General features: G+C 39.5%; 2 long non-coding RNA genes across 7 annotated transcripts in view; one reads left to right on the top strand and one right to left on the bottom strand.

Moving 5' to 3' along the window:
* Positions 1-14,373, top strand: part of LOC149031612 (uncharacterized) — a 64,804-nt gene extending 50,431 nt beyond the window's left edge. The window contains exons 4-5 of one of the 3 annotated variants that reach the window (XR_016177556.1): positions 664-901; positions 13,214-14,373. This is a non-coding gene — a long non-coding RNA (uncharacterized LOC149031612). Of the gene's footprint in view, positions 1-663; positions 902-1,032; positions 2,569-13,213 lie in introns of those variants that run through there. The other 2 variants (XR_016177557.1, XR_016177558.1) reach the window with 2 other exon arrangements.
* The window catches only part of LOC149031609 (uncharacterized), a 207,613-nt gene that overhangs the window by 72,503 nt on the left and 109,049 nt on the right, over positions 1-26,061 (bottom strand). The gene's annotated exons all lie outside the window — the stretch shown is intronic.

The following is a 26,061-nucleotide window of genomic DNA, read 5'->3' as shown; positions in this document are numbered from 1 at the left end:
ATAAGATGGAAAAAAAAAAAAAGAAAAAGAAGAGAAATAGATAGAAATGTAGAGGATAGCAATAACCATAGGAGTTACGTTTGGTGGATCTTAGGAAAAGCAACGAGAATCGGAAGAAAGAAAAAGATAGATCTATATAAAGATAGAAAGAGAGAGAGAGAAAGAGAGAAAGAGAGATAGAAGAGTATAGTAAATTTATCAGTGGTCATCTGAGGGCGGAACTGTCGGGGACAAATTCCATCGCGAGCGTCGCCCTCTTTTGCGAACGAGCAGGATGAAACGTTAGCCGTGTGGGTGGTTGGCTAGCTAGCTGGCTGGCTGGCTGGCTGGCTGGCTGGATGGTTGGATGGTTGGTTGGATGGCTGGCTAGCTGGCTGGCTGGCTGGCTGGCTAGTTTCCATCCCCTCTCGAGCCACCCTTTCCATGCGAACGGCGTAAGTCATTGCGGCTGACCGGAAGTCACGGGATCACCGGAACCCAGGATATTTATGCGAGCGCACCCACCGACCGGAGCATTACCCGTAATAAGGAAATTGCGAATTTATTACTGGACCACTCTTTCTCTCTCTCTCTTTCCCTCCTTTATATCCATTTCTCTCTATTTCTCTTGCCTTCACTCTTATCTCTTCCTTTTTCTTCTACTCTCTCTCTCTCTTTTACCAGAGACCACCCTACGAGCTGCGATATTGTCCAGCAAAGAGACGACAGGGTGGGATTCGACCAAGAGTTATTTCGGCTTTTATGGGTCGAAACTAGCCTGGGTCATCCGGCACGGTTCCAGATGACAAGGGAAAAAAGTGCTGGAGAAGAACGTAGACTCTGCTACTTGTCAACCAAAAGATATCTCCTTTTCTTTTATAACTCGACAATATCTCTGTCTCAACTATTTAACTAAACTTATGTAAGTATTTTTATGCAATATGTTGAATAGATTCTTTAAATGTTTGAATAATCGTAAAATAACATTGTGATATTCGTCATATTTCATTCTGATAGCTAATTCGTCATATGGGATTTGTTTTATTACCGTAGATTACGATCCTAAATCTTTCCAATGGATTTTCGTCTTCTCAGTCCCTCTCTCTTTCTCTTCCCCCCCAAAACCCAATCCACAATTTTTTTTTTTTTTTATAAGGATTATTGTTTTAGAATCCTTCGTAGGTGATCTGATTTTTGTACGCTGAAGCACGTACGAGAATACCTACTTCGAAAGCCGGAAGACACATTTCCGGGAGTTGACATAACAAATTTATCATGTAACAACACCTCACGAATATCGTAACGTGATTGTAAATTAAACATTCGTCATATTATATAAAAAAGATAGTCCAATTATTAACAAGTCGTTGATTTTGTTCCTGTTGGTGTACTGTTAGTAATGTAAAAGAGAGAGATAGAGAAAAACAAGTGTGTACGCTGATTACATAGGTGTTCTCTTAATTAAAAAAGAGAGAAAAGTAAAATAAACAGATAATGCGCTAGTGTGTGTGTGTGTGTGTTGGAGAAACCATTCGTAAATAAAATAAAATGTCAATAATTAACTTTTGTTTTTTGTCATGTTGACAAAATATGTGGCATTTGATGGAACGATTGAAGGAACGAAGAAGAAGAAAACAAATAGACAAGTATCGTTAGCTATATCTCTAACGTTTTTGAGAGAATAACCAAGAGTAAGAGAGATAAAGAGATAGAGGGAAAGAAAGGAAAACGTGTCACGAGATCTGGATACTAGGAGCTAAAGCCACGGGGGACTATTAGCACACATCATCGACAGTCGGCTCGCTGTTCGTGATGCGTTTGTATTGTTGTGCCTGGTTGAGCGTTGGCAGGAGGCGTGGTTTCGCGATAATTCATTCTTGATTGCACGTCTGATACATACGACCAGTAATTATACCGCGGTGTCGAGTGCATTGCCCCGTTCACGAAATCATTCGCACGTAGGTGCTTTATATACATAACTAGATAGATACATATATATATATATATACGTCGAATGAAAATTCAACATTTCACGTACTTGCAAAACGTTGATGCAATTTTTTTTCATATATTCAACCAAAATCTATTCAACTCGATACCAATGTGTGATATTATTTGAAATATTTGAAAAAAAAAAAGAAGAAAAATAACGTTGATCAAATTATGATAACCACCTGAATTCTATCTAAAGTAAAAGTAAAGAAAGATCCACGAGGATTGATAAGAACGTGGATCAAAAAGTTAACGACTACGATTACGCGGGTACCATTAGTCAACTGGTGTTGGATCGAAATAGCGCTGACTCGCTATGAGACATGGTTCTCTTTTTCCAATGTTTTTTTTTTTTCTTTTTTTCTTTCACTCTTTCTCGTTCTCGAACATCAGGTACTATTATTTCGTAATCGTGACGCTTCGCCATCATTAAGGCTGGGTACCCTGACAAATGACGAGTTAGAGCAGCTACGGTCGACAACGAGAATAAGAAGAAAAAATCGAGAAGTAAAGGAGGAGGAGGAGGAGGAGGAGGAGGTGATTCTTTCTCTCCCACCGAAAACTCGAAACTCACCTTGAAATATTCTCGCGGAGCGAGCACACATATGATACACGTATACATATATAAATGCGTGAGCCATGACCGCGTTTAAAATATCCTTGCCGAAGTCCGAATCGTACACGACGAAACAACTCACGGTCGGTCGTTTCGAGCACGGCTTAGGAGGATGATTTCGGAGGGGGGGGCAGCAGGGGGAGAAGAGGAAAGTTATTGATGATGCACGAGCACGGACAACGCCGGATACTGGATACTAACGTAAGTCTGTTTTCATCCATCAAGCTAAAGATTCAAGCTTAATATCCCCGAACATCACGGAGAGCAAAGAGAAAAAAAGAGACCGAAAAAAGAGAGAAAGAGAGAGAGAGAGAGAGAGAGAGAGAGAGAGAGGAACGTGGCTCTGCATTTCTAATTCGTCGTGTCTGCGTTGGGCCAATCATCAACGGCAGCCACCACCACCTTCGTTCGTTCTCCGTCGACCTTCGTATATTCGAAACTCGACCGGTTGCATATTTTTGCTCTTATTTCATCGTCTACTCGAGAATACACAGCAATGGAATATTGAATCGTAAAACATGATGTAAAGGTAATTTTTGTAAAGACTAAAGACACGGCACGCGATACCTTAGAATCTTAAAAGGGATGAAGAAAGGGGAGGAGAGGGTAGGTAGGTTGGTTGGTTGGTTGGTTGGTTAAAGGGGCCATAGCCCCCGAAGAATTTCCGCTCTATAAACTTCAAATCCAATCTGTGCCAGTACATCAAGCGAGCAGCAAACATAAGCTTGGCAAAATATTGGCGCTACGTTTCACCGGCGCGTACATTTCGGCTCGTTCGCGAGACGAAGAGAGAGAGAGAGAGAGAGAGAGAGAGAAGGGTGTTGTCCCTTCGCAAAGTATTGCCGAAGTCGTTCTTCTATCCTTTTTCGTCAAAGTTACTTGCTTCCTTTCTCTCTCTCTCTCTCTCTCTCTCTCTCTCTCTCTTGTACACGGTACACACCGATACATATATTGTAGGTACATATGCTGTGCCCGTGAAACTCCCCGTAGGCTGTTTGTTCACTTCCACACATGGGCCTGGTATTATACGAGCTTGATTGCCAATCGTAAACGTTTGCTTTCCTTACCCTCCTGACTCCATTGGTTAGCTAATGTTACTCCTACGTTTCAACAATTTGAACTAACTTGCAGAATTTGTTTCTTTTTTATTATTAATTTTTATTAAAGTTTCTCTAGGAAATTCTAGTTTAGTAGTAAAAAAAAAAAAAAAGAAAGCAATTTAGATTTAGATCGATATAGAAGTAAGATCGTAGATCCCCCCCTCCTATCCCCATCTTTATCATTGAATTGAAAGTAAGAAATGTAACATTGCAAAGAGAAAGAGAAACGAAGAAGAAGAAGAAGAAGAAGAAGAAGAAGATATTCGAGAAGACGAAAATCTATTTGAAACTTTAACTCGACGAAGTCTTCCTCTCGTTCGTAACTTAGTGGCTAGTAAGTTTGCAATTAAATCCTGGTAACTACGTTCCTGTTTTTCGATCTACCTCTTTACTTCTCTCCCTTTCTATCTTCCAGTTTCTAGATTCTGGGCTAACTTGTTCCCAAAAGTTGGATTAACCGACGAAAAGTGGAAGTGGAAGTTCGGTGTGCGGCAGTTTCGCGGGTTCTCCGCGAACTTCTCTCTTTCTCTTTCTCTCTCTCTCTCTCTCTCTCTCTTACTTGGTTCAACCCTCTTTCGTATTTTGTCGTTTCGCGCGCGTAGAAGCAGCAGCGCGCGTAGAAACGCGAGAGGGTTCGGGAATCGAACAGATGCGGTTGTAGTTGCGTTTAGGGATAATTACGAGTCGCTCGAGAACGAGCGGGGGATGGGGGGGGAGACCCAAACTTTGAAACGCCGTGGTATCGCACGCCATGTGCCGATCGAAGGTGCTCCAAACTTTGCCGAGTGGTAAGCGAGAGAGTCTGCTACGAGAACACCGTGTGCCAAGAGTTTACTTGCAACGTTTTATCTTTTTATAGATGAAAAAGAAAAAAGAATATATATATATACGATTCCTTTGTGTTCCGTTTTATTTGAATTTAATGAGATACATTTGGATAATATATCAAGTAGTTTGTAGACAAAATATTATTATAACTTTACAGTTCCAATAATATATTATAATTAAAATCATGTTAACTTATAAAATAATAAATTAAGCGTAGAACACCAAAAAAAAAAACAAAAAATGAAATAACAAAAATAGTTGAAGAAAATTGACTGCAACAACATGGAAGCCGCAAGTCGGATGGCGTAACCGAAATTACTTAGCCGCCCTTTCAGAGCCAACCGAGGAGAAAGAACTTGTTGCACGGCTAAGCCGCGGCCGTCGGTTAAAATATCGGAAATTTAAGCATCAGTCCCCCACCCCCACTCTTATTTCCAACCACCACCATTACCACTACCATCATCGTTGCTACAACTACCACGACGACGAGTTCGTGGCATGGATTTACGTTTCGTCTATTCCTCCTCCTCCTCCTCCTTCTCCTCCTTTTATTATTTATTTCCCCAGATTTTTAGCCAGCGTGATCCTGATCCTTTTATCATATCGATTTTGATTGGACTCTCGCGTAAAGCTATTAAATCGACTTTCCTATCGATTATATACTCTACGGCATCACGATAATTTCCGATTATTCGACTAATGCGAGAACCCTTCCATGGTCCATTGCATCGATATTAATTAGCATGGATTAATATTCACGTTATTTATTACTACGATTGTACACGTAAAACCGAGTTGTTCGCTCGTCTCCATATGTAGATATAACACCAAAACACCTCATCCCATTCCATCTCATCCCCCATCCCATACTCTTTCTTTCGATAATCAATTTTCAGCAAATAATTGAACGATTTTACCATTCAACCTGTTCGATACATCGCGCGCGGCCGTAGTAGCGTTGGGAAAAAACGCGTCAAAACCTGACTCGTCTGACTTTAAAAAAAAGAAAAAAAAAATTCCGTAAAAAGAGAGGATAGAAACAAGAGAGACAGAGAGAAAGAGAGAGAGAGAGAGATAGATGAGTGGAATGATGCAAAACGAAGAGAGAAGGAATTAGCAATAACAATAATGGCGGTCGATAATAACGAAATAGCGAGGACAGAACGTAGCTGCTGCTGCTGCCCGGCATGCCAGAAAAACAGGAGGACAATACGTCAACGCGGCGAGTATAACGATTCTTCGAAACAATAGGCTATCCTCCGTTTCTAATTAGACGTCATTAAAGCGACTCATTCGCACACACTGGGAACGAAGCTTTAATAACCACTATCATCGAACGGGATTCATCGATACGGTCGACACGTATCCGCTGTTAATGCTTCGCAAGACCCTTCTTCTCTTTCTATTTATCTCTGCAATATCTATCTATCTATTATCTTTCTCTCTGTTCCTTCTACACCACCTCCTCCGACTCTTCAAACTATATGTTACTACCAACCAACCACCCTACCCCCAACCCAACCCCCGACCCTGACGACTCCCATCTAGAACGGGACGCGCATCATCGCATTAATTAGTTCGAATTAGTGTTGTACCTGCTAATTGTCGAGCTTATTGTTTCGAAGCGCGAAACGAATTCATTGTCCTTTGCGTGCTCGGAATCATCGTCTACGTTGACAATGACGATATGACGATGATGATCATGATCATGATCATGATCATGATGATGGTTTTTCTCTCTCTTCTCTTTTTTTGTTTTTTTTTTATTTATTTATTTATTTCTTTAACTTTCCCTAGAGAATTTCTTCTACTTTATAACACATAACGTATATTATTATGTTTGGCTGCGAAAATTGAGTGGAAGTCAACGAGAAGGGAATCGTAGCTATTAAATGGCTGGGAAAAAAAGTCTCTTGGGTATTCGCGGTTACAAGCAATAAACTTGACGATCGGAATTGTTAAAATCGACGCGATCAGGACTCAGCAAGATTCAAGAGAGATGATGAAAGAATGAAAGAAAGAGATAGAAGAAAAAAAAAGGGGGAAAGGAAGATACAAGAACGGCGGCCATTTATCTTTTCCCTATATTTCCCTCGATGATTTTCAATAAAGGTCTTATTAATTATTATTGTCATCGTCGTCAACATCAACGTCGTCTTCTTCTTCTTCTTCTTCTTCATCGTCGTCGTCGTCGTCATACGTGCTCGGAAATCGATCGGTTCTTTTTTTTTCCAAATATGAATTGATGCTTGTGTGTGTGTGTGTGTGTTTGTACCTTGCTTTTTATTCAATTACAAAATTATTCATTGAGATTTTTTCGAGTATGATGAAATCATGACGCAACGATGACTATGATAATGATATTCATTAACTCGTTTGATAAATAATTACCCCCCCAAAAAAATATAAATATAAATTATATTATTTAGAAACATCGAAAAGAAATATTTTGTATGGTAAAGCGTAAGATAAAAAAAAGCAAAAAAAAAAAAAACAAAAAAAGAACTGGAGGTTTGTTTCCCTGAGCGAGAATCCCAGGAAGCGAGAGACGCCATCGCAAATCCACCAGCGAGCTAAACGATTTTTCTCACAAGCAGTAGGTAGTCGCACACGTGAGACTACCTGCTCGGATTCCGACAGGCCCTTCGTAAGGGCCGCCGTGCTCCAGTTGGCAAAAAGGTTCCCACGACATAGGATACGTCGTTCTCCTCGCGGCCATCTTAGATCGTGCATGGAAAGGGAGAAGAAGAAGAAGAAGAAGAGAGACGAATGCGTCTCCTCACCCTTCGTCGATCTCAAAATCTCGAAATACGCATGGAGATCTCCCCTTTCGTCGATTAATTTTTTTTTTATATACTTCATAGAACATATCGATGCTACTACTGCTGCTACTGCTGCATATAGAAAAAGATAGATATATGTTGCTAGGTAATTCGAGATGTGCATTGTTTTTCGCCATCATTTTCTCACAGCATTTCATCAGCAATGATATTTTCAAAAAAAAAAAAAAATCGTTGCAAAAGTTCGATTCAAGTTTCGTTGATAAAAACAAGCTCAATTAAATGCCCACGTTCGTGTTGGGTTTCGTTCTTTTACAAACATTTTGGAAATTATTGACAGAAGAAGCGACTTAAGTTTCATCATTAATTTTGCTAATTATCGTTGAATAAAATATTGATATTGTTTGATGAATAAATAATACATGTACATATTGTATATAGAGTTTAAAAATGATACTCGAAATTGAGACAAGATGAACCATGTGTGTATTATGAAGGATGCGTTAACTAGTAAGATGTTCGAATTAAAACTAATGTTCAACCGACATTGAACAGGATGAAATAGATGTTTTTGCAAAGCTAGCACCTGGTTATGGTCTGCATAATAATTTAATATGCTGCAAACGAGTTTTCGCTACCTGTGTTTGCTTAGTAACAATATCTGAAAGGATCAGGTGCATTGTATCGCGAGGTAACCATTTTTGTTGACGTCGTTGACCCCATCTCTTTTTTCATTATTACCTGCTGCTGCTGCTGCTACAGAACGAAGTGCGGTCAACAAAGAGATCATCTGTCGAGTAGTGAGCGAATGGTAGAAGAAGAGAAGGACGTCTTCTCTTCTCTCTTTCTCTTTCTCTCTCTCTCTCTCTCCTCTCCTCTCTTCGTCAATGTGATCTAGTGAAGTACATAGGACGCGGCAAGAGCACACGTAAAAGTGGTCCAGCTACACTGCTCTCCATTCTCGAGAAACTACGAAGAAAGGAATGCTAACAAAAGCGGCAACGAGGAACAATTTGCAACAAAGTGCTTGGTACAGTGCAACATCCTTGTCCAGGTTCAATACGAGGTAACGAACACGTGTGAAAACTACCGAGTAACGACCAATGAAACAAAATGGTTTTCTAAGAGAAACCTTTGCCTTTCTCAGATAATTATTAAGAAAAAAAGAAAAAAACAAGAAATGGCATTTTTACGTGAACAAATTGTTGAACATGGTTTTCATGATAAAATGAACAAAAAAAAAAGAAAAATCGCGACAGGATAAATTGTAAAAACATTTTGTTAGATAGGTAGGAAGGATATCTATGATCAGTTTCATTTACGATGTACTACGATCAAGATTAGATCAAAACCTTCGGATTAGATCAAGAATTCCTTGGACAGTTGCTGTGGATCGTGGAGCGGACATTGGCATTGTGATGCTTCCCAGTGATCGTTAATCAAGTGAGAACCACTGGGAGTGCTCATTGTGGGCGGGTTATTAATCAAATGAGAACTACTGCGGCCTATTGTTGGATTCTGGCAGGGGTTCCATGACAGGAGAGCAAGACAGAGAGGAGAACCCACTGGTGAATGAAGAGAGAGAGAGAGGAGAGTAAGTGGAAGTGGAAGATATGGTCACTACTTAAAGAGGGACAAAGAGAAGGAAGAGAAGGTAAAGAGAAAGAAAAGGAAAGAGAAACACTCTTCGTATCGACCAAAAGTTTGAAAGAAAGAGATGATACTTCTATCATAGTTTATGCATCAATGAATCATCTAGGATATAAGACAATTCATTTTCTATGATAACATTTCTCACAAATATTTCTAATTTCACTCTAATGTTTATTTTAGATAGAATTTATTTGAAAATAGTTAGATAAGATCTTTCGGTATAGATACGTTTCAAGAAAAACATGGGGTTTTTTTTTTTTTTTTATTATATTCTTTCGTCATAAGAGAAAGATGAGATAATCCGTGACAGTTTACTTAAAGTCAGTTAGTTCGAATATGTGGAAAGATTATCATAGAATCTCGTAATATTTTGTAAAAAGTTGACAGAGGGGTGTCGTGAAAGATGTTGATTTAGAATAAAAATAACGGCGGGTGGTCGATACAATGAAGAAGATAAAGAAGAAGAAGAAGAAGAAGTAGTAGTCGGTGTGAACACCTGGAGATCTTTTAAAATTAAAAATCTTATCCGTCGACGACATTGCCACCGTTGAAATTCGTTCGCACCTTATTTTTTCTCCTTGCATTCTGATTTGCTTTTTTTTTTTTGATGAACGAAAAAAAAAAACACGTCGACAATTTCATCTCGATTCAATTATATTTTTATTCGATGAAGTATACCAAGGAGAAAATATTATTTTATTAGTCGACGTTTCTGAGTGCAGTAAAAAAAATAAAAATAAAAAGAGAGAGAGAGAGAGAGAGAGAGAAAGAGAGTATTTTGAGAAAAGTCGAGAATTGAGTATTTACAATCGCGTTAGACAAAAGCGGTGCATTTTTGTGTGGAAAAAAGGGCATGGCATAAAAAAGAGAAATACGCCAACTTGTTTGAGATTTAAGTCACAAAAGAAGAGGTATAACGTCCAAGGATTTTTCCTCTCTCGCATAAACGGATCTAACATCGTTTAACTCAGGACGCGTGCTCGCAGGACAGGGGTGTAAAGGTAAGAGGATGCGGAAGAGCTGAAAAGGATATGGAACGGACGATGAAGAGACGAGAAAAGAGAAGTGAAGAGAGAAAAGAAAAAGAGGGATACGAGAACAGGAATAAAGGGAAAGAAAGAAAGAAAGAGAGAAAAAGAGAGAGAGAAAGAGAGGCTTTTGTGGCGTATTAGAAATCCCGTAATGCGAGAGTGAACGCAACGACTCGGCTCAGGTTCCGCACTCCTACGATTATTCCATGTAATTAAGTCGGCGGAACTTTTCTCAGGGCTTTCAGGCCTTTCCCTGAGTAAGGGGTACTGGATCGAGAACAGGCAAGCAGCAGCGAGGGACTAAGAGAGAGAAAGAGAGAAGAAGTTAAGACGAAAAGAGGAGAGAACGAAGAAGAAGGTGGGTGTGCAGAAGAAGAGAACCAGAGTAACGTAGAAGAAGGAAAAACGAAGAAGGAGAGTGAGTGAGTGAGTTAGAGAAGGAAGCAAAGTGCGCTGGTAGGTGGAGACAACAAGGCGACGAGAGAAGGTGGTGCGGGACGTGGAGGTGGTAATTAAGAGAGTTAGTTGCCGGTCTCCCAATTAGGAGGCAGTAGGAGCCAACCCTGCTACCGCGACGCCTTCCGTCTCTGCCCTGGAGCGAACTCTGCTTAAAGACCAGCCGTTGCGGACCCATTTCGAAGCTGTTCTCCTCAACTCACCTCTACCGGGTGTTCCAATCCAAATCATTAATCGACTCAACACCAATCCATCTCTCTTTTAAATACCCTACTATACTATATTCGATTTCTACTAATCTTTTTCTTAAATTTAGTTGAGAATTTCACCCTTTTTCTTTCTTTTATTTTCTCTTTTCATTTCTACGAACTAAAAAGGGGTTGAATAATTGTAACGAGCCATCGAATAACCTCGAACGACGTGATAAGAATTCGAATAATGATTGTCAACGCAAAACTAAATGAAACGAACGACCGAAGGAGGGTGTCCCTGTGTAGGGAGGGGGATCTTCCGTATTTGCCGAAACGATGACAAATCGTGTCAACCATTAATGCTAATGAAATTAAAGTTCTTATTGTGTTCGCTCGAGGTCTTAGAATTTCTCCTTGTCATCGAAAACGTAGGTTTATATTTCTTCAATTTAGAAATAAAAAATGGAGTGGTAGATCTGGGTAGAAAAGGGAAGTCACGAGAGTTATATAGCTGATGTTGAAAGAGTGGGGAAGGGGGAAAGATGGCGTCGATTGGTAGGAAGAAGGGGTCGTCACTGGAAGAATATATCGAGAGACGTGCGTTGACACGATACTCAAACTGCAGTGCAAGGAAGCAAACGAAAAAAAGAGGTTGGTGCGTCGATATTGTAGGCATACAACAACCTAGACGACGACGACGACGACGACGAGAGAACGTTCTCTTTCTTCTTCTCTCTTCTCCTCTCCTCTCTTCTCTTCTTCGTAGATCGCTAGAAATGGGCTTGAAAAGATATCGACACGAAGCAACCGGAAACTGGTGTAGGCGGCACGCTTTTCGCGACATACACTGGGCTTGTCAACCACGTCGTTGCTCTTGCCACGGTAACTTCGAAGGTACCTCTACAAGCTACTACCTTCTACATTCGCGTACGACAAACCAGCCTTCAACAGGTTGCGCGTTTCTCTCGTCGAGATAACGCCGAGACCGATATACGGTAATATAACGTCGAAACGTTGCAACGTTTCCGTTTCGTAAGTCTCACCTAAGTTGATATGCATCTTTTTTACTCCCACAATTTCTACCATCTATTCAGTTAACCTAATTTATAATAATAACTTTATTCGTACTTGTTCTTTTATTCTAAATTTGAAAGGTACGAAGATATACTCGGATGAGTAGAGGAAAACGTATGGACGAAATAAAAATAATGTTCGTTAGATCGTGTGGTTCCCTTTTTAAGACGCCATTTTAAAAAAGGAACGCCCTTCGCTCGTCGTACACTATTTCTCTCTCACTCTCTCTTATTTCCCCTCTTCTTCAGCGATCTTTGGTCTTTGTCTAAGTTCTCGTTTTGCCCCTGGAGTCGTCGTGGGTCAGAAGAAATCCCTCCCTGCCGATCGGGTGACAGAGGGTCCCGAGGAACTCCTTCGAGCACAAGGAACGAACACCTGGTCGGTTCGCGCGTCGGGGTAGCTCGAGGGAGGACGATGAAGGGAAAAGAGAGAAAGAGAGAGAGAGGTATGACGAGTGGACGAGGAAAGAGGTGGAGGGTGCAACGACGAACCATTACCATGACAAAAGGGGCCCCAGTTGAGGTACCTGGCAGGAGTCCCAGGTGCGTGGGACCTAGTCGCGAAGTTTTGGGCCCCGGTAGCTAACGGAGGGCGTTCCGAAACACCCCCGCCGTGATATACATCCTCCGACGAAACTGTCGCACGATTTCTTCTATTCACAATACTGAAAAATCTTTGTAGAAAAATTTTTAACGCTCGGTTGAATTTAATTTTACCTTAATTGTATTCTGTTACTATCTATTATTTGTCCTAACAATCATTCTTATCTATGACATTATTATCTTATCTTACTGTAGTCATTTATCCGGTAACCCTGCCAAAAGAAGTTTCGCTTGAAACAAATTTTGAAAGATTTTAAAACTTGTTCATGCAAGATATCCCGTGTGTTCGTGCGTGAGATTCAAAAAGCATTGCTGACAAGACCGAAACGAAAAGGCATCACGCACACGCAAATGTTCGAGAAGTAATCTTCACACGTAAACAGGTGAAACGATGCGTGGACACGCGTCTACTAGGAATAACAATTTCACTAAATGGTCATCACAGAATACCGACACACAACCTAAGTTATTATTACCTGTTACGATTACATGGAATTTTGAATTCCAAATGTACGGGGCATGGTCTTTGCTATCCAGCTGTGTTTCATACACCTATTTTCAAATGTATATTTCAAGACATATTTTAAATTTTAATATTTCACTAACAAATTACTAAATTTTAAACAAACTTTAAAATCTAAACGTCGCATCTAAAAAAACGAGAAGATTTTCTATCAAGTTAATTTAATTCCCTAACATAATCGAGTAGAAAGATAGCAAGAAGGTGATAACGCGATTATTGGTATTTGAAAATTCGTAGGGCAAGGGTGATAATATCAAAGATAACGAGAGAGAGAGAGAGAGAGAGAGAAAGAGAGAGATAGAGAGACAAAATGAGAAAAATTCTTTGTTGGGTGAGAAAGAAGCGATATTACCTTGAACAAAACTCAAACGAGCGTAACACGTTTCAGGTGGAATGGTTGATGGTATGACGACGACGACGACGACAACGATGACGACAACGATGCAACAACAACCACTAGGCTACATACAAAGGCTATTTATTTTGGGTTATTGACTATGGCAAATATTACACGAGCGGTGCATTGTGTGTAAGATGGAGCCCTTGATATTAGCATAGCGAGGGAATCGAGTCACCATAACACCCCCTCACCCTACCCCTATCTCACTCTATATATATATATAATGTTAATTTGTGAAATTTCTATCTTTACATTTTGTTCGTTCCAATTAATGTTTTGTATATCATTAAAATGTATTTTTAGTTGGAGAATGGAATTTTAATATTTCAGGTATTTATGATATGTGTGTATACATGTTAAATATCAAATTTTAACAATGATATAAGCATATGTATAATACGATCATCAAAATGTTTATATAGAATTTTTCCCAAAATGCCTAGTTATTTCAGGAATTAATTGAATTATACGATTTAACCTCGACATATATATATATCCTATAGAATTCTACCTGGTATGCGTTTATATACGTATATACGTATGCGGTAGATGCATATAGAGATGCAGCAACTTCCCTAGGGCAAACGTTGCTCATTGTACGGCTCTCGCGTACCTTCACCATTCCCGAGAGATCCATGAGAAACATTCAAAATACCCACATTAAAAAAAGCGAAAACATCTTTTCTTTTTTTCCCCCTTTTGAAATCGATAATTTAGCGTAAAATTTGTCTATTGAGATATCGATGTTAAATTATAAATAATGAATATTGTCACAATCAGTCCGATACACACGTCTTTAAGTCAACGAATAACCTTATACCGACATCTTTTAAAATCTTATCGAATTAAAAGAGATAATTATGACTCTTTGTTAATAAACAAATAATATTACAATTATAAATTGAGAGATAAACTATTCTATCTTTCAAGTTGGATGAAATTGCACACAGTGTGCAAAATTTGATTAAAATTGGTTCAGTAGTTTAGGAGTCCATTGTGGACAAACAACGTGACGTGACGTAATTTATATATATATTAAGATAAGATAACGTTAAATATTTTGAATAATAACATGTAGATATAACTGAGAAAAATATTTAAAAAACTACGATGGTATTGTAATGATTATTAATCGATTATCGGTAAGCAAAATGTGTTAGAATATTAATTGAACAAATCTAAACGATTTTATTAAGATTCTATTTTCAAGGGATGATATATCAATGTCTAAAGAAAATGAAATTTAAATGAAACTTTTCCGTTTAGTTACTATCATCAAGGTAAAAGTTATCTTAATGACGTTAAAGTAGCTTACTACGAATATAATAAGTTTTCATTAATTAGAAGCGTTTAGATGAGCCTAAAACTCATCGTGAACGAGAATGTCGTGTCTTATCTGTTAGAAACGTGTCGCGAGTTATCGTCATGGACGATGTTACACTGGCCGATATTATCCCTGTTCCAAGCGGCAGTGATTAATCTTAGCTCGAGTCAGGACACGCCGTATCCCCGAAGATCCTGCAGCAAGGTAATGATCCGTGGCACACACGATAACCGAACTACGTTAGGAGGAAGAGCTTGGATAGGGAGTCTAACACTCTGAGCTTGTCCTATGGCTTGTCTTTCGACTTCCTACATGTTACCACTACTTATCGATGATCCGAAAAGTACATGAAAGCTTTCGGATATCTCGACACCCTAATTGCGACCAAAAGAAAGATACATGTCTATCAAAATTAATATCCTTCTCTTTAACCGGTGATAATTCGATTTTTGATAAACATTTTATTTACCACTCGCGAATGATCGTTTCAATTGAACGTGAATTAATTAAACAGTGCTAATTTGGTTACGGTTATCACGGGAGTATGTATGTGTATATAATTGTATGATTTTACAATTTTATAATCAAAGTGTGGGAAATACTCATGTCGTTCTGATTTCTTTCATTTCAATATACAATTATTAATAAACGTTAAGAATCGATAAGTAGAATAGAAAATACTTAAGGTACACCCTGTATATGCATAAGTATGTATATATGTATATATATATATATATATATAATATATTGCCGTGAGAGAACCAGTGCGGTGTATGTCTCGGTCTTGTTCAAGTCTCGTCCCAGCCGCGTGAAATCAATGTTTCATAAGCATGGATAACACAACCAACCGCTGTGTACACCGTGTCCAATGTACATCTTGATTTAGTAGGTCCGGTGGACGCATTTAGGTAGCTCCGTTCGGTCTTCGAAGGTAAGCTTAGGGTGGACACGCCGGTTGTCCCGCTTCCTCGCGAGCTGTCTCGTTAGCAACAGAACGACGGACGACGTGGCTAGCAAACCGTACCAGATCGTCGAGAGAAGGTAGTAACAGGGTGAAGGGAAAGAGACTGAAAGAGAGAGAGACAGAGAGAGAGAGAGAGAGAGAGGTTGGGGAAAAGAGAGAGAAAGGAAGATAAAGCTATCTAATAAAGCAATTCCGTTATGGTGGCCGGCGTAATATGAGAAGCTATCCGCCCTCGTTGAATGCGTCGAGATTTTTGTGCGGTTACCTGTGCGCTACCCGAAGAAACTGAAGTGAAGCAAAGAGTGAGAGAGTTAAAGAAATAAAGAGAGAGAGAGAGAGAGAGAGACTGGCTCTGTACGGTACAGTCGGCAGAAAAGTGCACTCTCGAGTACTTTAAAGCGTTTTCGAAGTAATTTTGAAGTCTGCCAGGAGAACTTACTCTACGGTACTTTTTAGAGTACAACAGAAAGAAAACCAAGCTTTTTTTTAAACACAATTCATTACAACGACTCCGGGGCAAGGTTCTTAATAATTTCCAATTAAGATAGAAAACGCGCAGGAGGTATACGATCGTACTACTCGCTATGAAATTCTACTTTTTCTTGGGTTATTTACTTTAAGAATAGAGAAAGATGAAGAAAAAAAGAGAGAGAGAGAGAGAGAGAAAAAAAGAAATAAATCTTTAATCATTTCTATTCTGCAGTTACATTACTATTACATGAATAAAAGTTTTCTTCAGCAATTTATGTTTGTAAAATCTTGTAATTCCTAAAATGTTTGTATTTTATATAACTATGGTCAAATATAAAATGTTACAAATTTACAAACTATGGGAAAAATATGTAATTTAATGTTTTCTCTTGAATTTTTTTTCATTACTTTTACAATAAAGTAAAAACGCACATGTGTATGTGTGTGTAAAACATGTAACACAGAGTACTGGCAGTAAGCCAAATTAACGAAGACCAGAACTGAAGTTTAATCGCATCGCGAATCTTACCAAGCCGAGTTCCGAAAACTAAGTTTCTCGACAATGCCGACCTATATAGCTTCATTAAACTCGCGAGCATTCGTCAGGTCAAATAGCATTCGTGACGCCTCCGGACTTTCAACGAGCGAATTAGGGAGATTTACAACCGCGGAACGTGACCATGGAACGTCTGACTCGGAATAGATCGTATCCACTTTTCGGCTTGACCCTACTACTCTGTCTGCTTACGGCCCTGACTGTTGACCCTATAACCTGGGGCCGTTAGGCAAGAGACGTACAAATCTCCGGATGTGGAAGAAACTTTATGGAATATCAATGGTGACTCTAACTTTTCCCCCATTGTCCGGTCATTGAATTTATTTTATTATTTGATCCAAAAAAAAAAAAAGAAGTGTTCATAATCTATGAGAACGGTGGATAATTTTTGTCAAAAATGATTATATTTAACACGTTGATGCGAATTATTTAACAAAGAAATGAGTAAGACACATGTCAACATGTGTTGGTTCGAATAGGAAAAATGGCACAAGCCAAGGGACGAAGAGAAAAAGAGAAAAAAAGAAAGAGAGAGAGAGGAAGACAAACCCCTTTTGTCTTTGAGCTGTCGTGGGGGCTCGGAGGGTTCTCACAAAAAGTCTCGTGGTACCCAGCCGGAAGCTGGTGTCGTTGCACGAGTCCAGGGGTACTCGAGAACTCGAAGTGCGGCACTCGTAGCTGTACGAAATCCTGTCCCAATCCCACGGTGTAAACGCCATGGGGGTCCCCAACAGGATTCTCCGGTTGGTGCGCGCGCGCGCGCGCGAGCGCGCTTATTTACGAATACTTGCGTCTTTACGTTTATACGTAGCTCCTATCGAAAACGAGTAGTAGCTTTGCTATCGTATACGCTTACGATCGTCGGTTATAAATCATTAGCGAGACCGAACGATTAGTCCCTATGTGGAGGGGGTGGAAATGATGACGACGAGGAGTGGTGTTAGTGGTGATGGTGTGTGATTCGAGTTGGAGGAAAAGGGGAAAGGGATCAGGAATGATTATTGCTATGGCACGAGGTTGCTTTTGGGGAGAGAAATTATTAGTAGCCTCTGATTGGAGCTACTTCCCTTTCGAAGAGGGTTCTGATTTACTAACGAGTACCTTCAGATCGACTCGACCATTCTGCAAGGTTTACCTATCATCTCTAGTGAATCTGTAATATGTATAGAATGATAAACTCTGAACGAATTGATAATCGATCGATATTTCCTAATAAATGTATTTATAATATCCTTATATATGTACACACTCGAAACCTAAAATGATTAAAATTATTTTTCAATTGAATTATTAAAACATGTGATGTAGAATAAACATTTTGAAAATGAGCATGAACCATGACGTACCCTATGAATATATCTATGCAATAGTAGGACATCGAAGTAAATCGAAGAGATCGTTTCGACGTGAAGCTTACGTTCGTTACGCTCGAAAACGAGGGAGGTTGAGCTCAAATCACCCCCTCCAAAATTGTGCGCTCTTGCAGACACAGATGATAGTCTAACTATCCCACAGTGGCGAGGCATTAGGGCACCATAACGCGCGATCTCACTACCCCCTGCGCTTACGAAGGGTGACCATCCTTCTCGGTGCAACCTTCTCCCATCCTCCAACCCCCTTTCGTCCCAACAATATGCTCGACCGTCTGCACCCCTCCTGCTTCTCCTCCTCTTACTCTTCATCCAAGCATATGGCCAGCCAGCATATCGAGTAATCCGATTTATTATACGCACATTCGCATGCTACCTACACATATCTATAGTTATCGTGATTTTATCCTGACATCGATATCCCATCCCACTCCCCCCTCTTTCTCTCTCTCTTCACGTTATATCATTAAATCGAAGTATCACGAATTTTACTGGCTTTGTTTAATGCAATTCAGATCTGTTGATTTTTATAGAAAAAAATTATCCCATGGCATTCGTAAACATTACGAATAAGAATAATTATGAATTACTATCATATTACTATTATTTATCTCATAATAATTTAAATAAGATCGATTCTTTCGATTGAATTTCTGTTTTTTTATTTTGTCATATCTGTAATATAATTTTAAAATGATCGTCGGACGAACAAGCATTTTTTATTTATTGAAAAAAAAGTTTGTCACATTTATTTATTATATTTACTCGGTTTCAAATAAATTAATACGTAATTCGTAATATGCGAATTAAAATGAATACAACATAATATGAAAGTAACCATTGGACTGTGAGAAAAAAGTATTATTCGACGAGTAAAAACAAGCAAAAAATGTAAAAGAGAAAAATCAAATTGACATTTAGAATATTTACATAATCAGATGGAACGACAGAGAGAGAGAGAGAGAGAGAGTGTATAAGTTTGTGACACTCTAAACTAAAGAAATGAAGTTAGGGGATGTCCCTCCTGTAAACGGTACGTCAAATAGAATTGGTCCTATAGGAAATTCAATGATGTTCGGATGGTGTTTTTAACCCTCGAGAAAATGCGTTCCCAAAGCATAGCCACAGATTCACTTAGCACCAGTTAACACGAGCCGTATACTCTCAAAGCTCCTCCTTTGCGCAACAACTATTTACCCCCCACTTCTCTCTTGTTTTCTCTCTTTCTCATACTATTGCACGTACCCTATATATCACCACCACCACGTTGCTCGGCCGGCCGACCCTAACATAGCAAAAAGGGGGACACACCCCTTCGCCACAATTCACGCCCTACCGTGCGCGCTAACAATACTATATACAGACTTTTTAATATTAAAGTACCTACCAATTTTCATCATGGTCTTTGCCTAAATTCTCGCGAGAGGAAGAACTAATAATAATCTTAATACCTGACATCTTACAATCACCGTATCACACCTTTGTTACTTTTTCATTTGGACCCGTTTAAATTGACATTTTTTTATAATTGTATTTATTATAATGGTTAATTTAATCATCTAAATACTATAATTTATAATATCAAAACAAAATGATAGAAATATGCAATTTAATTTATTAATAATTTCAAGTACTCGAACTATTGTTTTGAAAAAGAGATTTTTCAACGCGTTCTTAGGCAATGCTAGTGAATTGGTCCATTATGAGAAATGGGTCTATCGAAGCCCTAGCTCAGTTCTGTTTAGAAGCACAAGGGGTCGAGGAGGTTGTGTCGTTCCGTGTAGGCGTCAATCACACACCACGCATATATTTTCCTGAATCGGAGTTTAGACCTCTAGCTTCCCCTTCTTCCCATCCTCTCAGTGTGGCGTCTATCACAGCTCCTGAAACACACCCCCAAGAAGAGAGAGAGAGAGAAGACCCCCTCTCGCGTATTCCGGTGTTGGCTAAATAATGGAACCAAAGAGGGAAGGGAGCAGGGGGAGGGAGGGGGAGGGGGGCAGGGGAAAATAGGAGGGTAGAAAGAGAGAGAGAGAGAGAGAGAGAGAAGGAAAGGGTACAACGACGTGTCAACTGCTTTGACATCGCACGACATTTCCTAGCTACTCGTACGAGTTCGTGTGGAGCCTTAACTCAGCTTGGAGAATTTGATTCCGGCTAGTATAAAGGGTCTCGTGTCTCGCCCTCTTGTTCTCCTGGACCACCGTGCGTTCACGCAGAGAAACGAACGATTCGAGTTTCCTAGCAGATGGAAGTAAAACGTTAAAACAAAGTTTGTCCATGGTCCATATTGTTGTTGTTGTTGTTGCTGAGATGATCGAATTATTATGGGCAACAGGAGGTAAGAAGAAAATTCACTTTATTTCGTATCGTATCCGTTTGAAAAATTTGACTTAACAAGTATAGAAGAAAAGCAGAGAGAAAGAGAAGAGAAGAGAAGAGAAGAGAAGAGAAGAGAAGAGTTTTGAAGACCCTTTCCAAGGGTAGAAATATAAAAGGGATGTTCATCAGGTCGTAAAGTACGACGGAATGACTTGGACGGATTTTATCGCGGGTGTTTTAGAACTTTCAACGGAGGAACCTTCCCCCGGGGTACGATGTATCAGACTCGGTTTAAAGTATTTCGCCTCGTTATCGATAGGCCTTACGGCACTATCTCGAGAATCGATCCACCTGATAATGGCTTCCGAGGGACGAAATTCGATCGACCTGATCTTTCTCTCTCTCTCTCTCTCTCTCTTTCTCTTTCTCTCTCGTGCTCGTGTTGGATGACCCGGTGTGTTTGTACAAAAATCCTAGAAGTTAAAGTTCCTTGGTTTATCGTTAAACTAGAAAATGTAAATCTATTTAATAAAATGAGCACGATGGCGCGTATATTTTTGAACATAAAACAATTTATTACGTATTCGAAACGCGGAAAATCGCGAGATGAACGATTGTAATGGAGTGTAAAAGGTCGTTGTATATCGAATATTCTAAAATAATAATCTGTTCAATGTCTGTACCTCTAACACCCTCCAAACAGTCCTCTCCTTCCCTTCCACCCATACACCCCTAGTTCACCACGTGTTCGCAGATTTCACGGGTCATCAGAAATTCCAAGCGCGTTCAGTTGGTCGTACACCATTGGAGGCTTCAATCATGCCAACATTCAGTTCTACGACGTAGCGACGTGCCACGAACGAGAGAGACAGTACGAGAGTACTTTCAAAGCCGAAAGAGTTCTAGTCAGGAGAACGAGAGATCGAGAATGTATAGTAGTGTTTAGAGAGAGAGAGAGAGAGAGAGAGAGATAAAGAGTACAGAGTGGGGGATAGAGATTTCGTGTACATCAACCAACTAACCCAACTAACCAACCCAACGAACCAACCAACCCAACCAACCAACTCGATTCGCGAAACTCACCAATTATTTGCCCATTCGTTGGCAACGTGCACCAAATCTACAAGTGTTTACCCTCTGTTCCACCTTCGAACTGACTCTAACGTGAAGGGTAGCTTCGATTCGGATCTCATTGAATAGGAGAATGAAAGTGAAAGAGGAAGAGGAAAGGAAAAAAAGGGAAAAAGAATGGAGATAGAAAAGGGAGAGAGAGAGAGAGAAAGAGAGAGAGAGAAAAAGGAAGACAAAAAATAATGGAAAGACCGTATGGGGGTGAGGGATGGATGGGTGGAAAATCGCTGATTTCTCGTAAAAATCGACCGTCCACATGGACTCCTCTTCTTCTTTTTTTTTCTTTTTCTTTTTTTCCTCTTTCTTTATTTCTTTCTTTCTCTTTGTCTCTCATTTTTTTTTCTTTCATCTTCTTCTTCCATCGGTTCTTTTTATCGGTGCCGTCGAAATGGTCCTAATTGGTCGACAATAATTATCACCACCGCCGACGTTCCACAAGCCGCACACACTCCTCCTCCTCCTCCTCCTCCTCCTCCTCCTCCTTTTCCTGCTGCTGCCTTTTCTTTCTTTCGACGGTGAAATTTTATTTCAACCGAGCCGGAAATTGCCGATTCGACGATGCGGGTCAAGCTGAGCCAGCTTTCGCTGGAAAAGAGAGACAAGAGATCGACGCTAGCAAAGGTTGGAGAAGCAGCAGAGTACCAAGAGGTGTGGAGGTGGAGGTGGAGATGGAATGAGAGGTATGGTTGTAGGAGACGAGTGCTTTCAAAGGTGTCGAGAGTGTTACGCCCAGCTTCCCGTCCTCTTACAAACGTATTCTTTCATCTATAGTATATATATATATATGTTGTCTCTCTCTATATATATACACGTGTATGAATGTGTGCATGTATGTATTTCTCGTTGAAACTCACAGGGATACACTCACGCATACGCAAGCTCTGACGCACGCACGTAATTCACGAATGCCAACAAATGGCCGACATATTTTATAATTGATTCCGTCGAATTCGATCACCGATAATGACGTGTAAACACTAATTACCGCGCGCTCCCACTAATTAGAGGTTGTTATAGCCACCATACACCACCACCACCACCACCACTACCACCACCACCACCAGTGGTGCCTAGTTTTCGTGGGCTAGGTGTTAATTAATTAGAAGCACTCCGACATTCTGTTGGTAGGCTTCGTTGTATCGACGATCACCCTCCCCCCTTTCCTCCCCCTACCAACCACGTTTTCTTTCTCCTTTCGAACACATTGAAAATGTTCGATCGGATGCTTTTAATTATCGATAGATATATTATAAGTAGCCAACGAGGAAACATTTCGTTTTTCGTTCAATGGATATCATACATCGCAAAGGTAACAAGAATTATAATTGATCAAATATTGTACACAGAAATATTGTTTTTTTTTTGTTTTTACAAAATTGTAATAGTTCAAATCATATTACATTTATAAACTAATACAAATTTTTTCTTTAATGATATTACGAATAAAAAGGTTCGATCAATCAATCAATCAATCAATCAATCAAAAAAGAATACAAACTGAGGCAGGGAGAAAAAGAGAAGAACTTTTTAGAATAAGAAAGGAAAAAAGTAGTAGTAGTAGTAGTAGTAGTAGTAGTAGAAGAAGAAGTACAAGAATCAGGAAAAGAACGAAAGACGAGAGGAAAAATGTGAAAAAGAAAAAGAAGAAGAAGAAGAAGAAGGTTCTAAGAAAAGCTCGTCCTGCTTCCTAGTTCTCGTCGGCTCTTTGACCGATGATTGGCAATCCGTAAGCCGATTATCAGGACGAGTGAATGTGCTCGCCGGTCCGCGTCTGCCCTCCTCTCAGTCGAACCACCACCACCACCACCATCACCATCACCATTGCACTATCGAACAACCAACTCCCTTTACGTTTCCTTCCTCCATCTCCTTTCCTCCCCCCATTTCTCTCTCTCTCTCTCTCTCTCTCTCTCACTCACTCTCTTTGCTTCTCCATAGCTGTCGATAGTGCGCGCATATAACTCAAAGCCCATCCACCATAGTACCAGCCAGCTTCACCCAACGCCCTCAGTTTCCAAGTTCTCTCTCTCTCACTCTCTCTCTCTCTCTCTCTCTCTATGACTGTTGTAGTAGTAGTTGTAGTACGTGTGCACCTCCGTCCCAGGAAATCACCCCTCGGTGATCTCCTTATTAACCACAGCCCGGTAATTGCGATCGACGAGCGAGTATGCCGCGCTTCGCTGGCTGCCCTTCTGCGTTTGGGATTAGACAGATTAGTCGACGGTTATACTGGCAGATAATTGATTGTACCCTTGCACGATCGACTGCAATTGCGGTTCCTGATTAAAGAACCCCTTTAATACCTTTTGCACCGTACCTACCGGTAATACTACTACACCCTCTTATTCTACCTGACAAACTTCCACTTTTCATTTCACTTAGAAAAATGATCGCTAAAAACGATTTATACTTTGATTGTTTTGAGATATCTTTTTTTTTTTTTTTAATTATGTGGGACGAACGTCTTCATGCCAAACTTATTGGGGCGTTCGTGAGAAGGATTGGTCGTTGGGCCCTGGATAGATCAATTGGTTAAAAGAGCAGTCGCCCGAAAAGCGGTCCAGTTGGTCCAAGTTTTTTCACCAATCCCACAATTATTTTATACGAATAAATAATATATGTACGTGTGTGTATGTGTATATATATTATTTAAAAGAGAGATCGAATGAGATAGAAAATGGGTAGAAAATAGAGAATGAGTTGCTTGAGTTATCGAACATTGTCAAACGGTGTTGTGGTGCTTCTGCTCTGCTGCCAGAAACACGTGCTTCGATTTCGCGGTAAATCGTTCGTCCTTTTCGACGACCACCCCCATGCGTTCGTTTAGCTTTCCTACGTTTTCATATTGCTATCAGCAGCGATTCTTTATCCTACTATCTGTTAAAGGGGAAAAAGCGAGTAGAAGAGGAAGAGAAGAAGAAGAAGAAGAAAAAAAAATAAAAAGGCAAACAAACAAACAAACAAACAAACAAAATAAATAAACGCCCGACGGAATCTCAGTAAAAATAATGGCTTTTGTCGAAGAGGGGGTGAGAAAAAAGCTATGGAAAGAGAAAAAGAAGAGGACACGGAGACAGAGAGAAAAAAGGAGAGTGAAAGAGAGAGAGAGAGAGAGAGAGAGAACTTGAAAAATAACGAGTAGTGAATGTTCTTCGCTCGAGAAGAGAACGAACTCCCCCTGTTCATAAATAAATTGAGAAAAATCAGGAAACAATTTCTGCATTTACCCCGTCGTCGTATTCGTTGGTTCGTTTGTTCGTATTAATTTTCTCTCATTACGACGTACGTTCATAAAAAGCGGCAAACGTTGGAGGATATCCATCCACACATTAGTCGTTTTTTTTTCTTTTTTTTTTTCATATTCTCCGTCAAAATGAAAAAGATAAACTCGATTATCTCTAATTGCCAGGAATTTGGATTTGACGTTTTTAAAAACAATTCTATACATATATATATATATATATATATATCTATGAGAAAAATGTTTTTGTTCAAATTAAAAATATGAAAGAATAATAAATAATAATAATAAAAAAAAATTAAATAGAATGATTTTGATTAAAAAAAAAAAAATAATAATAATACTTTAATTAATAATTCTGAATTTATTATTATAAATTTCTTGAAAATAATTCTTCTCGATACCTTAGTAAAGATCCATTTAAAAGTATAGAAAATAACGTTAGCCTTGCGTCAATAAAAGTATGTTTGTACTAAAAACAATAATATGTACTCGAGCCCGCATACCAAGGCACATCAAAGGTCCTATATCTCTCGGTAACTCGAAACACGCACTGTTTGGCCTGTTAAAAGTTTCGAATCATCGTCTTGCGTCTCGTATCGAAGAACGGTACTTTTAAAGTGCGCTTTGACACGTGCTGCGATTCTAAAAAGGGTGTATCAGCTAGCTAGCTAGCTAGCTAGCTAGCAAAAGCTAGTAGCTCAGGACCCGTGTGTACCGAATCAAAGGGCGAACATAGAATTTAAACGCCGCGTGTTCGTTTTCACACGGTTTTCAATTCGTTAAATCAACCGCGATTTATAATCTTCAGTTAAGTGTGTCTGTGTATGTTTTCTTTATCTCTAATTTACTATCAAAGTTTCTTCAAGTATTTCTATTATCTACGTCATCGAGAAACCCCTCTCCCCTTCCCCCCCCACCCAAAAAAAACAAAAAGAAAGTAAAGGAACAAAAAGAAAGAAGAAAAAAAAACGTAAGATAAAAATAGGTAAAGATTTGGATCGTGACTATAAACGACGTCAAAGTCTTTTTCTAAAAAGTCATGTTCGCCCATAGAAGAACCCTTCTTGTCTATTCACTCGAGTCGCCCTCCGCCAGCTTTATCGATTTCTTTTCATAGCGATACGAAAATAGTTTCGAGTGGTCCGCCGGAACTCGAGGACTTCTTAAGGCCGACGAAAGGGTGTACTTCTCGGTGACAGAGAACCCAAAATGGCGTTCCGATAGGAGAACACAGGCGGAATGGTCGTACACGGGAATCGCATTAAATTCGAGTAGCTTGTTTCTAATGCCACGAACGAGAAAAAAGAAAGAAAGAAAAAAACAACATTGCTGAAAAATTGCTAGAGAACATTTTACCTTGGATAAACGAAAAAGAAACTTTCTTAACTTTGATTATACTGAGGGAAATAGAAGTTTTACCTAAGAGAAATCGATCAAATTAATTATATATATAT

Source organism: Polistes dominula, unplaced genomic scaffold, assembly GCF_049000335.1.
Source record: "Polistes dominula isolate Pdom_NZ unplaced genomic scaffold, Pdom_raw_medaka contig_82, whole genome shotgun sequence".
In the NCBI taxonomy this organism is placed as follows: Eukaryota; Metazoa; Arthropoda; class Insecta; order Hymenoptera; family Vespidae; genus Polistes; species Polistes dominula.
This window is presented reverse-complemented; position numbering and strand designations above follow the sequence as displayed.